This window comes from Coregonus clupeaformis, chromosome 1 (assembly GCF_020615455.1).
Source record: "Coregonus clupeaformis isolate EN_2021a chromosome 1, ASM2061545v1, whole genome shotgun sequence".
Taxonomy (NCBI): domain Eukaryota; kingdom Metazoa; phylum Chordata; class Actinopteri; order Salmoniformes; family Salmonidae; genus Coregonus; species Coregonus clupeaformis.
Window position 1 is genome coordinate 40,835,684 of NC_059192.1, and position 11,100 is coordinate 40,846,783.

General features: G+C 41.7%; 3 long non-coding RNA genes across 3 annotated transcripts; all 3 read left to right on the plus strand.

Annotated features, from left to right (window-relative positions):
- Nucleotides 1-6,531: 6,531 nt before the first annotated feature.
- Nucleotides 6,532-8,464, plus strand: LOC123491202. The gene is made up of 4 exons (XR_006661173.1): nucleotides 6,532-6,773; nucleotides 7,751-7,839; nucleotides 8,091-8,237; nucleotides 8,358-8,464. It is a non-coding gene; the product is annotated as an uncharacterized LOC123491202 (long non-coding RNA).
- Nucleotides 8,465-8,467: 3 nt separating this feature from the next.
- On the plus strand, nucleotides 8,468-8,883 carry LOC123491203. Its single transcript, XR_006661174.1, has 3 exons — nucleotides 8,468-8,502; nucleotides 8,611-8,747; nucleotides 8,872-8,883. It is a non-coding gene; the product is annotated as an uncharacterized LOC123491203 (long non-coding RNA).
- A 197-nt stretch (nucleotides 8,884-9,080) lies between these two features.
- On the plus strand, nucleotides 9,081-9,962 carry LOC121554625. The gene is made up of 4 exons (XR_006661172.1): nucleotides 9,081-9,164; nucleotides 9,253-9,476; nucleotides 9,568-9,739; nucleotides 9,873-9,962. It is a non-coding gene; the product is annotated as an uncharacterized LOC121554625 (long non-coding RNA).
- Nucleotides 9,963-11,100: the final 1,138 nt, after the last annotated feature.

An 11,100-nucleotide genomic window follows, 5' to 3' on the forward strand; every position in this document is an offset into this window, starting at 1 on the left:
GTAAGTCGCTCTGGATAAGAGCGTCTGCTAAATGACTAAAATGTAAAATGTAAATGTTCCAAGTTTACCAGTGCAGCAAGTTTTCCTAAGCAGACAGTGTTGAAATGTACTTCTTATGAAAACATTTGCTAGAATTGAAGGTGCCAACAAATGCTATAGTCATCAGAATGTTTTACTGTCATATACAAAAAAAACAGCTCCTCCCTCGATGGGGATCGGCCCACCTCCTAAAACCAACAGCAAAGAACATTAGTTGGATTTAGTTTAAAAAAATGTATTTACTGTAGCATACAGTAGCATGTAACATTGGCTAGCTTTCAATAAATTGGCTAAATGGTCAAAAGAGTTACCTCTTCATATGATCAAGACAAATTGTATTGCATGCTGCATATTTCAAGTGCACTCAAAAACAGATAATTGTATTATTTCAGTCTTTGGGAGCTAGCTATATGTTCCTCTTCATCACACACAGATAGCAGCTCACGTTTTCACGTGAGGCTGTGTTTACATCTTAAATAGAAGCAGGCCATTGGCTGCCTTCATCACAAGGGGTATGTACGGGAGTTCTGATTGGTTCCAAGTTTACCAGTGCAGCAAATTTTCCTAAGCAGACAGTGTTGAAATGTACTTTTTATGAAAACATTTGTTAGAATTGAAGGTGCCAACAAATGTTATAGTCATCATCAGAATGTTTTACTGTCATATACAAAAAACCAGCTCCTCCCTCGACGGGGATCGGCCCACCTCCTAAAACCAACAGCAAAGAACATTAGTTGGATTTAGTTAAAAAACATGTATTAAGATGAAAAAGTAAGTGAGTTTAAAGTGTACAAAGAGAAAGTACTGTGCGATGTGCTGCAAAGTAAGCTTTATAATTTGTAATTCCTCCTGTAGCTAGCAAGCCAAATAAGCTAGGCTATGCATCTATGGGGCACAAATGAAAGGGGACAATACTCTGGGGATATGGTGGGGCTGCTCGTGCTCATGTCGTGCCACTACGGGTGTGAAAGGCTAGCTAGCTAGTGGCAAGAATGACAAGTATACTGTCAAACAAAACACATTGTTTGGACTTGGACTTTGTAGCTAGGGGGTTATTGGTGTTGAACTATTCATTCTGAATTCCACCTACTCCCACCTCTCTAATACAGTATATCCTGTATGGTAACACTTTACTTGACACCCAGTGTCCTAACATGTTATGACATGGTCATAACAATGTCATAATATGAAATAACAGCTGACATAACTTGTCATAACCTGTCATAATATGGTCATAATACTGTCATGACCCATATATGGCTTAATCATGGCTTAATATCCTTGTCATCTATCGCCCTCCAGGTTCCCTTGGAGAGTTCATCAATGAGCTTGACGCCTTGATAAGTTCCTTTCCTGAGGATGGCTCACCCCTCACAGTTTTGGGGGATTTCAACCTCCCTATGTCCACATTTGACTCATTTCTCTCTGCCTCCTTCTTTCCACTCCTCTCCTCTTTTGACCTCACCCTCTCACTGTCCCCCCCTACTCACAAGGCAGGCAATACGCTTGACCTCATCTTTACTAGATGCTGCTCTTCTACTAATCTCACTGCAACTCCCCTCCATGTCTCTGACCACTACTTTGTTTCCTTTTCTCTCTCGCTCTCCTCCCACACTACTCACTCTGCCCCTACACAGATGGTAATGCGCCGCCGCAACCTTCGCTCTCTCTCTCCCACTACTCTCTCCTCTTCCATCCTATCATCTCTTCCCTCTGCTCAATCCTTCTCCCTCCAATCTCCTGATTCTGCCTCCTCAACCCTCCTCTCCTCCCTTTCTGCATCCTTTGACTCTCTGTGTCCCCTATCCTCCCGGCCGGCTCGGTCCTCCCCCTCCAGCTCCGTGGCTTGATGACTCATTGCGAGCTCACAGAACAGAGCTCCGGGCAGTGGAGCGGAAATGGAAGAAAACTAAACTCCCTGCCGACCTGGCATCTTTTCACTCCCTCCTCTCTACATTTTCTTCATCTGTTTCTGCTGCTAAGGCCACTTTCTACCACTCTAAATTCCAAGCATCTGCCTCTAACCCTAGGAAGCTCTTTGCCACATTTTCCTCCCTGCTGAATCCTCCCCCCCTCCTCTCTCTCTGTGGATGACTTCGTCAACCACTTTGAAAAGAAGGTTGACGACATTCGATCCTCGTTTGTTAAGTCTAATGACACTGCTGGTCCTACTCACACTGCCCTACCCTATGCTTTGACTTCTTTCTCCCCTCTCTCTCCAGATAAAATCCTGCGACTTGTGACTGCAGGCCGCCCAACAACCTGCCCGCTTGACCCCATCCCCTCCTCTCTTCTCCAGACCATCTCCGGTGACCTTCTCCCCTACCTCACCTCGCTGATCAACTCATCCTTGACCGTTGGCCATGTCCCTTCCGTCTTCAAGAGAGCGAGAGTTGCTCCCCTTCTCAAAAAAACCAACACTCGATCCCACTGATGTCAACAACTACAGACCAGTATCCCTTCTTTCTTTTCTTTCCAAAACTATTGAGCGTGCCGTCTTTAGCCAACTCTCTTGCTATCTCTCTCAGAATGACCTTCTTGATCCAAACCAGTCAGGTTTCAGGACTGGTCATTCAACTGAGACTGCTCTTCTCTGTGTCACGGAGGCTCTCCGCACTGCTAAAGCTAACTCTCTCTCCTCTGCTCTTGTCCTTCTAGACCTGTCTGCTGCCTTTGATACTGTGAACCATCAGATCCTCCTCTCCACCCTCTCCGAGCTGGGCATCTCCGGCGCGGCTCACTCCTGGATTGCGTCCTACCTGACCGGTCGCTCCTACCAAGTGGCGTGGCGAGAAGCTGTCTCCGCACCACGTGCTCTCACCACTGGTGTCCCCCAGGGCTCAGTTCTAGGCCCTCTCCTTTTCTCCCTATACACCAAGTCACTTGGCTCTGTCATATCCTCACATGGCCTCTCCTATCATTGCTACGCTGACGATACACAACTAATCTTCTCCTTTCCCCCTTCTGATAACCAGGTGGCGAATCGCATCTCTGCATGTCTGGCAGACATATCAGTATGGATGATGGATCACCACCTCAAGCTGAACCCCTAGCAAGACGGAGCTGCTCTTCCTCCCGGGGAAGGACTGCCCGTTCCATGATCTCGCCATCACGGTTGACAACTCCGCTGTGTCCTCCTCCCAGAGTGCGAAGAGCCTAGGCGTGACCCTGGACAACACCCTGTCGTTCTCCGCCAACATCAAGGCGGTGACCCGCTCCTGCAGGTTCATGCTCTACAACATTCGGAGAGTACGACCCTGCCTTACACAGGAAGCGGCACAGGTCCTAATCCAGGCACTTGTCATCTCCCGTCTGGACTACTGCAACTCGCTGTTGGCTGGCCTCCTGCCTGTGCCATTAAACCCCTACAACTCATCCAGAATGCCGCAGCCCCGTCTGGTGTTCAACCTTCCCAAGTTCTCTCACGTCACCCCCTCCTCCGCACACTCCACTGGCTTCCAGTTGAAGCTCGCATCCGCTACAAGACCATGGTGCTTGCCTATGGAGCAGTGAGGGGAACGGCACCTCTGTACCTTCGGGCTCTGATCAGTCCCTACACCCAAACGAGGGCATTGCGTTCATCCACCTCTGGCCTGCTGGCTCCCTTCCTCTGCGGAAGCATAGTTCCCGCTCAGCCCAGTCAAAACTGTTCGCTGCTCTGGCACCCCAATGGTGGAACAAGCTCCCCTCACGACGCCAGGACAGCGGAGTCACTCACCACCTTCCGGAGACATTTGAAACCCCACCTCTTTAAGGAATACCTGGGATAGGATAAAGTAATCCTTCAACCCCCCCAAAAAAAAATTGTAAAGTGGTTATCCCACTGGCTATAGGGTGAACGCACCAATTGGTGAGTCGCTCTGGATAAGAGCGTCTGCTAAATGACGTAAATGTGCCCTTGAGCAAGGCACTTAACCCTAATTGCTCCTGTAAGTCGCTCTGGATAAGAGCGTTTGCTAAATGACTAAAATGTAACATGTAAATGTATATATTTACACCTGTTGTGACATATATTGAGTTATTTTATGGTTGGTTATGACACCTACTTAAGTGTCAAAACCCACATTTATTCAAATTAGTTTTTTCCCTGCCAAGAAGTTTCCTTTCGTTTGAAAGTTTGTTTCTTAAATCCTTTGTTATTGTTGTAATGAATTCTTCACCGTCATGTTTTTTTCATCATATTTTAATTAACTTGTAGAAAATACACTTTATGACACTGTGATAGATTAATTTGTATTTTAAGCTTAATGACTAAATGATTTCACCCCAAATACAGTATAAAATGTGTAAACAATGTTAGAATTATCATGTAGTGTCAACCCACTAACAGAGGGGGCGGTACTAAACATTCAAGGGTGAAGGGGAAGGCGGAAACTGTTTAGAAAAGCCACCTAAAGGTGGGAGGAGTCAAGTTCAGGAGGTATAAAACAGTATGTATGTGTTTTTTGCTGCAGAGCTCTCCATGAATAAAAATACAGATAATCCTTGTGGGTTGTGGACCTTGAATCATTGATGATTAAAACCAGAGCCTTACAACCTCTGGTAATGATTCAAGCTTAGGTTGAATTAGAGATAGAAATTCTCATAACACACTGTCATGAAGCATCATGACCATCCTGTGTCACTTTACTTGGACTAAGAAAATACACTTTATGACTGTCAATAATCATTATGACCATCCTGTGTCACTTTACCTGGACTATGAAAATACACTTTATGGCACTGTCAAGAAGCATTATGACCATCATAATCATATAAGCCAGATAGGCCTATCACAATCATGCTTTTATGTCAATCATCAGTCAAAAAGAGGGTGTCTTGTCCTGCTCCTGAAATATGTTCCTGCATTTATCCCAGTCATCAGCGACAGAGCATTGGGGTAGGTGCATGTCTGACATCAATGCGTGCACAATTACAATGATCATTTAATATGGTCAATTTATGTAGGTGTCATAACGAGCTATAAAATAACTACCGTGGTAGGTTTTGTAGGTTTTTACACTCATGTCAGTGTGTGTGTGTGTGTGTGTGTGTGTGTGTGTGTGTGTGTGTGTGTGTGTGTGTGCATGTGCACGTGTTAGCAGTACACTCCATGTCTGTGAATGTGGCACTAAACCCGGTATCCATTTTACACTTACCTGAGTCTTCCTTCATTTTTCTAGTGCTGCCACATTCCATCAACATGGCTGGAAGTATTCTCCTCACCAAAGAGCTTAACACTGGAAATCGACATAATGTTGCAATTGCAACATCAACTACATAGCTACATAAGTTGAATGCACCAATTTGTAAGTCGCTCTGGATAAGAGCGTCTGCTAAATGATGTAAATGTAAATAGCTACAGTACCTTCAGAAAGTATTCACACCCCTTGACTTTTTCCACATTTTGTTGTTAAAATTGAGTTTTTTTGTCCCTGGCCTACACACAGTACCACATAATGTCAAAGTGGAAATATGTTTTTCAATTTCTTTTTACAAATTAATAAAAATGAAAAGCTGAAATGTCTTGAGTCAATAAGTATTCAATCCCTTTGTTATGGTAAGCCTAAATAAATTCAGGAGTAAAAATGTGCTTAACAAGTCACAAAAGTTGCATGGACTCACTCTGTGTGCAATAAGTGTTTAACATGATTTTTTAATGCCTACCTCATTTCTGTACCCCACACATACAATTATCTGTAAGGTCCCTCAGTTGAGCATGAATTTCAAACACAGATTCATCCACAAAGACCAGCAAGGTTTTCCAATGCCTCGCAAAGAAGGGCACCTACTTGTAGATGGGTAAAAAAAAACTGACATTGAATATCCCTTTGAGCGTGGTGAAGTTATTAATTACACTTTGGATGGTGTATCAATACACCCAGTCACTACAAAGATACAGGCATCCTTCCTAACTCAGCTGCTGGAGAGGAAGTAAACCTCTCAGGGATTTCACCATGAGGCTGTGATATGACAAAACTGAGGATGGCTCAACAACGTTGTAAAGTGTTACTGGGCAGTCATTAGCCATAGACACCCTTCATCAGACTGGAAGTCGTGCCAAAAACGTAAGATTTTTTATTTTAATAAATAATGTTCCTTCGTCTGGTGATAAAAAATGTTATATCCTGATAAAATGACAGCAGCAGATGCTGTGATAAAATACCTCAATGTGTCTCATCAGCTAGTTCAAACTTCAATTAGATGACACCAAAGGTGACAATCTAAGCACCCTTGGCTGACAGGTTTTGTGTGTGTGTCTGTGTGTGTGTTTGCGTGCGTTTGTGTGTGTGTGTGTGTGCGTGTATGCGTGTGTTGCAGCTCAGTGTGATGCAAGCCTCAGCTGTCCAATTTGTGGTAGAGGAAAAACCTTTTTGTTTGCTTTGTCACATTTGGAGCTTGTTAAAGGCCCAATGCAGCCATTTTTATATCAATATCAAATACATTCCGGGTAACAATGAAGTACTTTACTGTAATAGTTTATATTAAAATTGACAAAAGTACACAGTAAAAAATGGGGTGTTAATATTTCAGAGTAAAGTTATTTTAACCCAGATAGAGTATTTTCAACATTTTTGAGAGTAAAGTTGCTCTATCAGTGGAGTTAAAAGTGAGTGTAAAAATCTGCAGATACGCAGTGACAATTTCAACTCTACAGCAGTGATGAATACCCGCCACTCTGCTTTGCTGAAGTTTGGCACGTACGTTGGTGGAGGAAGATTGCGAAGGAGTAGCTAGGCCACAGATATTGCTAGGTAAGTTACAGCCCCGTTTTTTCAACACCAAACCGGTATTTTTTAACTTTACATAATTTTAGAGTTGTGCTGATGTCAAGGTCATATTTTAAGTTACGAGTTCCATGCGGCGGTCCCCCTTGCAGTGACCTCGTCATCAGCCAGCTAAATTAGCTTGTAAGTTCAGATGGTTGACAGTAATAACTGTTATATGATATACCCATGGAATATGTTTGATATTTTTGTGAATGGCCTGCTGTTTCATATGGCTAAAAATAGGTAACGTTAACTTAGCTAATCAGTTCGTTTGAAGGACACCACCGTTTGGCATGAGCGCAGATTGTGCTTGTCATGCGGTTAGCTAGCTTGCAATCAGTATCGGTAACTGTCTTTCTTTGTGTTGCAATATTTTCACGAATGAAGTTTGTCAGAATGGTAAATACGTAAAATAACGTTCGCTAACAACAAAACATTTATACAGATAGTATTGTTAGCTAACGTTATTGTATAGCTTCCCAGGCTTCCTTACACTAACGTTAACTGTTTTTTATAAAGCTATATATAACGGTAATGTTAGCATGCTTCTGATAGTTAGCCAGCTAATGTTGGTGTTATAAAACGATAACTTAGATCACTGATTTGCATGACGGGTTTGTTTAACATTGCTTAACCATTTTAATGGTTAGCTACTGTTCGAACTAAAATGGCTAATGAGCTAGCTAACTTTGACACATAGCTAGTTATTTGGTAGCTAATGGGACAATGTGCCTCTAAACTTGAACTAGCCTACACCCATTTGCTGCAGAAAATGGCAGCTTAACGTTATATTCAACCAGCACAACTTTGTCTACTTCAGCCTTTGTAATTGCAGTGTAACGTCTAAGTAATGCATAGTGCATTGCGTAGCTAGTACTACTGAGATAAATGGATAGTTAGCTAACGCTTAGTTGAACCAGCACTAAATGATGATTTTGAATATATATTTTCTTTGTTAACAGAGGCAAAATGCTGTTGCGTGTTCAGCTCGGGGAAGAGCAGAAATACGTCAAGCTGTCTGAGCTGACATTCAATGCTTTCTTGAAAGAAGGTAGGTATAATAGGTTAAAGCAATACATATCACCCTAATGACAAAATAATACAGCATTAAGCTATTATCTTATGATATCTATTTAGGTCTATAGTCATTTCTGCTGTGCTTTATATTTTCAGTAACATAAAATCAGGTGCAGATCCTTGTCTTTCATCATTTTGTGAACACATGAGGCAACCTTAAGTATGAACTTGGATTCTTGTGAGAAGGGAATGCATGTTTTTCTTTTTTTCTTCTTTTTTTAACAGTGTGTCTAAAATTCAACATACCAGAAAGCAGAAAGCCAGACATTAAGGTGTATGACCAGTCTGACACAGAAGTTGACTCAGATGTTTTTGAAGAATTAGTAAAGGAGTCACCTGGAACTTTCAGAATCATGCTGGGCAATGGACTTGGTATTCATTCATTCAATTAGTTTTTTAGTTTAAAGGCCAGAATGAGAACCTTTATTGTCTTAAAAATAACAGTTTATTGTAATATGTTTCTATGTTTTGCACAAATTTCATAATGAACAGATACCTCTCATTCATCATCATGCTCGGGTACATCTGATGACACCATCATTCTGAATTTCACTGTGTGTGACGATGTTGAAGAAGTAGCGGCTGGCGAAGGAAGCCAGCCTAAAGGCCATGCCACATAAACTATGAGGCAAAAGCAGTAAGTGGTGAACATTGCTGTTAAGTCCAATCTGAATGTTGTTTCATCATGTGACAGCATTACATATTGTTTTACAATTACGGAAAGCACATTTCTTTCCACCTATAGCTGATTGAAAAAATCCTAACATCAAAGCCTGGTGGTGAACGCATTATGCAAGAGTATGGAAAAACCAAATCTCTGACAGATGCCACCAGAAGACAGATGATCAACATACTTGCTGCTGAGATGACAGAAACACATGGGTAAGCATTAAGCATATAGATGGGCTGTAAAGAAACATTGTTATTATTTTCCGGTTATTAATTATGTAAAATGTGTTGTGCAATATCAATTCAGTGTGATGTTAACTTTGAATTCATATGCTAGGACATCCCCCCAAAAGTGTCAGAGTGATGTATGCACAGGGGATAGTAGCTTTGTTTCCCTATCTAGAAGACCCATACTCACAACATGGATATGTAAGTAAATGGGTTATTGCAACATTATGCACATATTCACTCTATGAAATGGGAATAGTACTCCTTTATAATTTATTTATAATAATATAGGATCATTACTACGATCCGGAGAGTGGTTCGGATACCTTGCATGGCGATTGAAGACCATACAAAGAAAAACAGCAGAGGAAAGAGGTGCCTCAGTCAGCAAATCTCCTAAAGGTATGTTTTCTGATCAGTGACATGTAATTATAATGGTGACCTGTGAATTTTACAGAAAGGATTTCTTAACACTGTATTTTGTCTTAAGTTGGTGGGCCAGGCCGTGATCGTCAGCCCTTCACCTATGACAGAGAGCCATCTGATGAGGATGTGGAAGCAGCTATTGCTGTTTTGAGACACTCTGCTGATGAAAACACTGTCCGTGAGAAGATGAAAATGACCTTCATATATCGGCAAGCAATGGTCAACGATGAAGCCAAATCATCAGATGTCTTCTCGGTCTTCCCAAGATTTCTGGACACACCAGGACTGGTATGACAACTTAATTCACTGCATCACCAAAAATATCCAATGAAGAATAAGGTAACACTCATTATTTCTGTCTTTGTGTGTTACATTGCAGATAGAACAAGATTTCAGACTTCTGTTTGGTGAGGCCACAGCCAACAAATTCTTGGAGAAGTGGCCAACCACTTTCAAAGCAAAAGTAATAAAGGAAAGCCATGGACTTGTATCCACCACAGAACTCTTGGATTTGATGCGCAATGCTGAGTCAGCTGCTGAAGTTGAGAATGGTATGAATGAACTGTTTTACTTTTTATGTGGATAATGTAGGTGTGCATTATATGTCCATAATGGTGCAAGTTGTGAATAAGAATGTTATGCTACGGCACAATGTTAACCAGGTTTTTATTTACTTATTTGTAGGCTGGGACAGTGACATGTCTGCCATCATGCTGCTGCTACATTTGCTACCACCATCTGCACAAGGTAGAAAGAGGCCGGGAAAGATGTCTGCATATCAAGCTTTAGATCAGCTCATCAGATTTCAAAAGGTATGCTTAACAGTTGTTTAAAATATATATTCCATCATCTCAATCTTGTGCACAGTTTGAGGTGATCTTATCTATTGTCAGAGGTTAGTCACCAAAACAATTCTGTTGAATGTGTTTTTTTTGTAGGTTGGAACCAGTGTGCAGCAGCATCTTGACAACATCACCCAAAGCAGTCAGCCCTACCTTCTCGCCCAGGGATCCACACAGAGCAGCATTCACTCCTACTTCATTGTGGTTGACAAGCATGCTCTTCCATGCAAGGCAACAGGTTCAGTAGGAGCTTTTGACGAAGTCTTTAAAGCCCATTACGTATTTGGTACGTCATACAGTTCTTCCTTGAGCAGCTTTTTCACTTTTGTGCAAACAACCATCTATAACATCGACATGGGGGAAACAAAGGAGACTCCTAGAGTTGCTGAGTTGCGAGCAAGAATGGTGCGTTAGTTGAGATAAAACTATGAAGTGTTTTCTTTGCAAAAGTGACCATGGAAGTCCAAACAACCTTGTTAAGCACCTTAAGATAATTCATGGGCTATGTACAGGCAGGACTCTTTTTCTGAAATGTGGTCAAGAAGGATGCTCACGTTCTTTTGGTAGCTTTTCTGGTTTTAGAAAACATCTTAACAAGTGCCACGGAGAAAGTTTAGTAGATTCTATAGAAGATGATCTTTCAGACCCTCAAAGTACCGTCAACACCAGTAATATTTCTCATGTTGAAGTGTCGACTGAATGTTTAGAGGCTGAGTCAGAGTTATCTTCGCCATACATTGTAAATAGTTGTGCAGCTGTTATTTCTGATCTAAAGGCAGCAGGTGTTGGTCAAAGTACAGTAAATACTGTAGTGATTTCCATGGAAGAGATTGTTCAAGATATTCATCAGCATGCTAAAGAAACAGTGATAAAGCATGTATTTAGTAATGAAAGAGAAACAGAAATGTGCAAGAAAGTTGAGGCGTGTTTTGAGGGGTTAGAGAATCCTTTCACAGTTCTAAATTCGGAATACAAGCGATCAAAATTTATGACTGCCAAGTGGGAAATAGTAGAACCAGTTGAATGTGTGATTGGTTCAAGATTTGACACAAGACGAAATAAAAAGACTG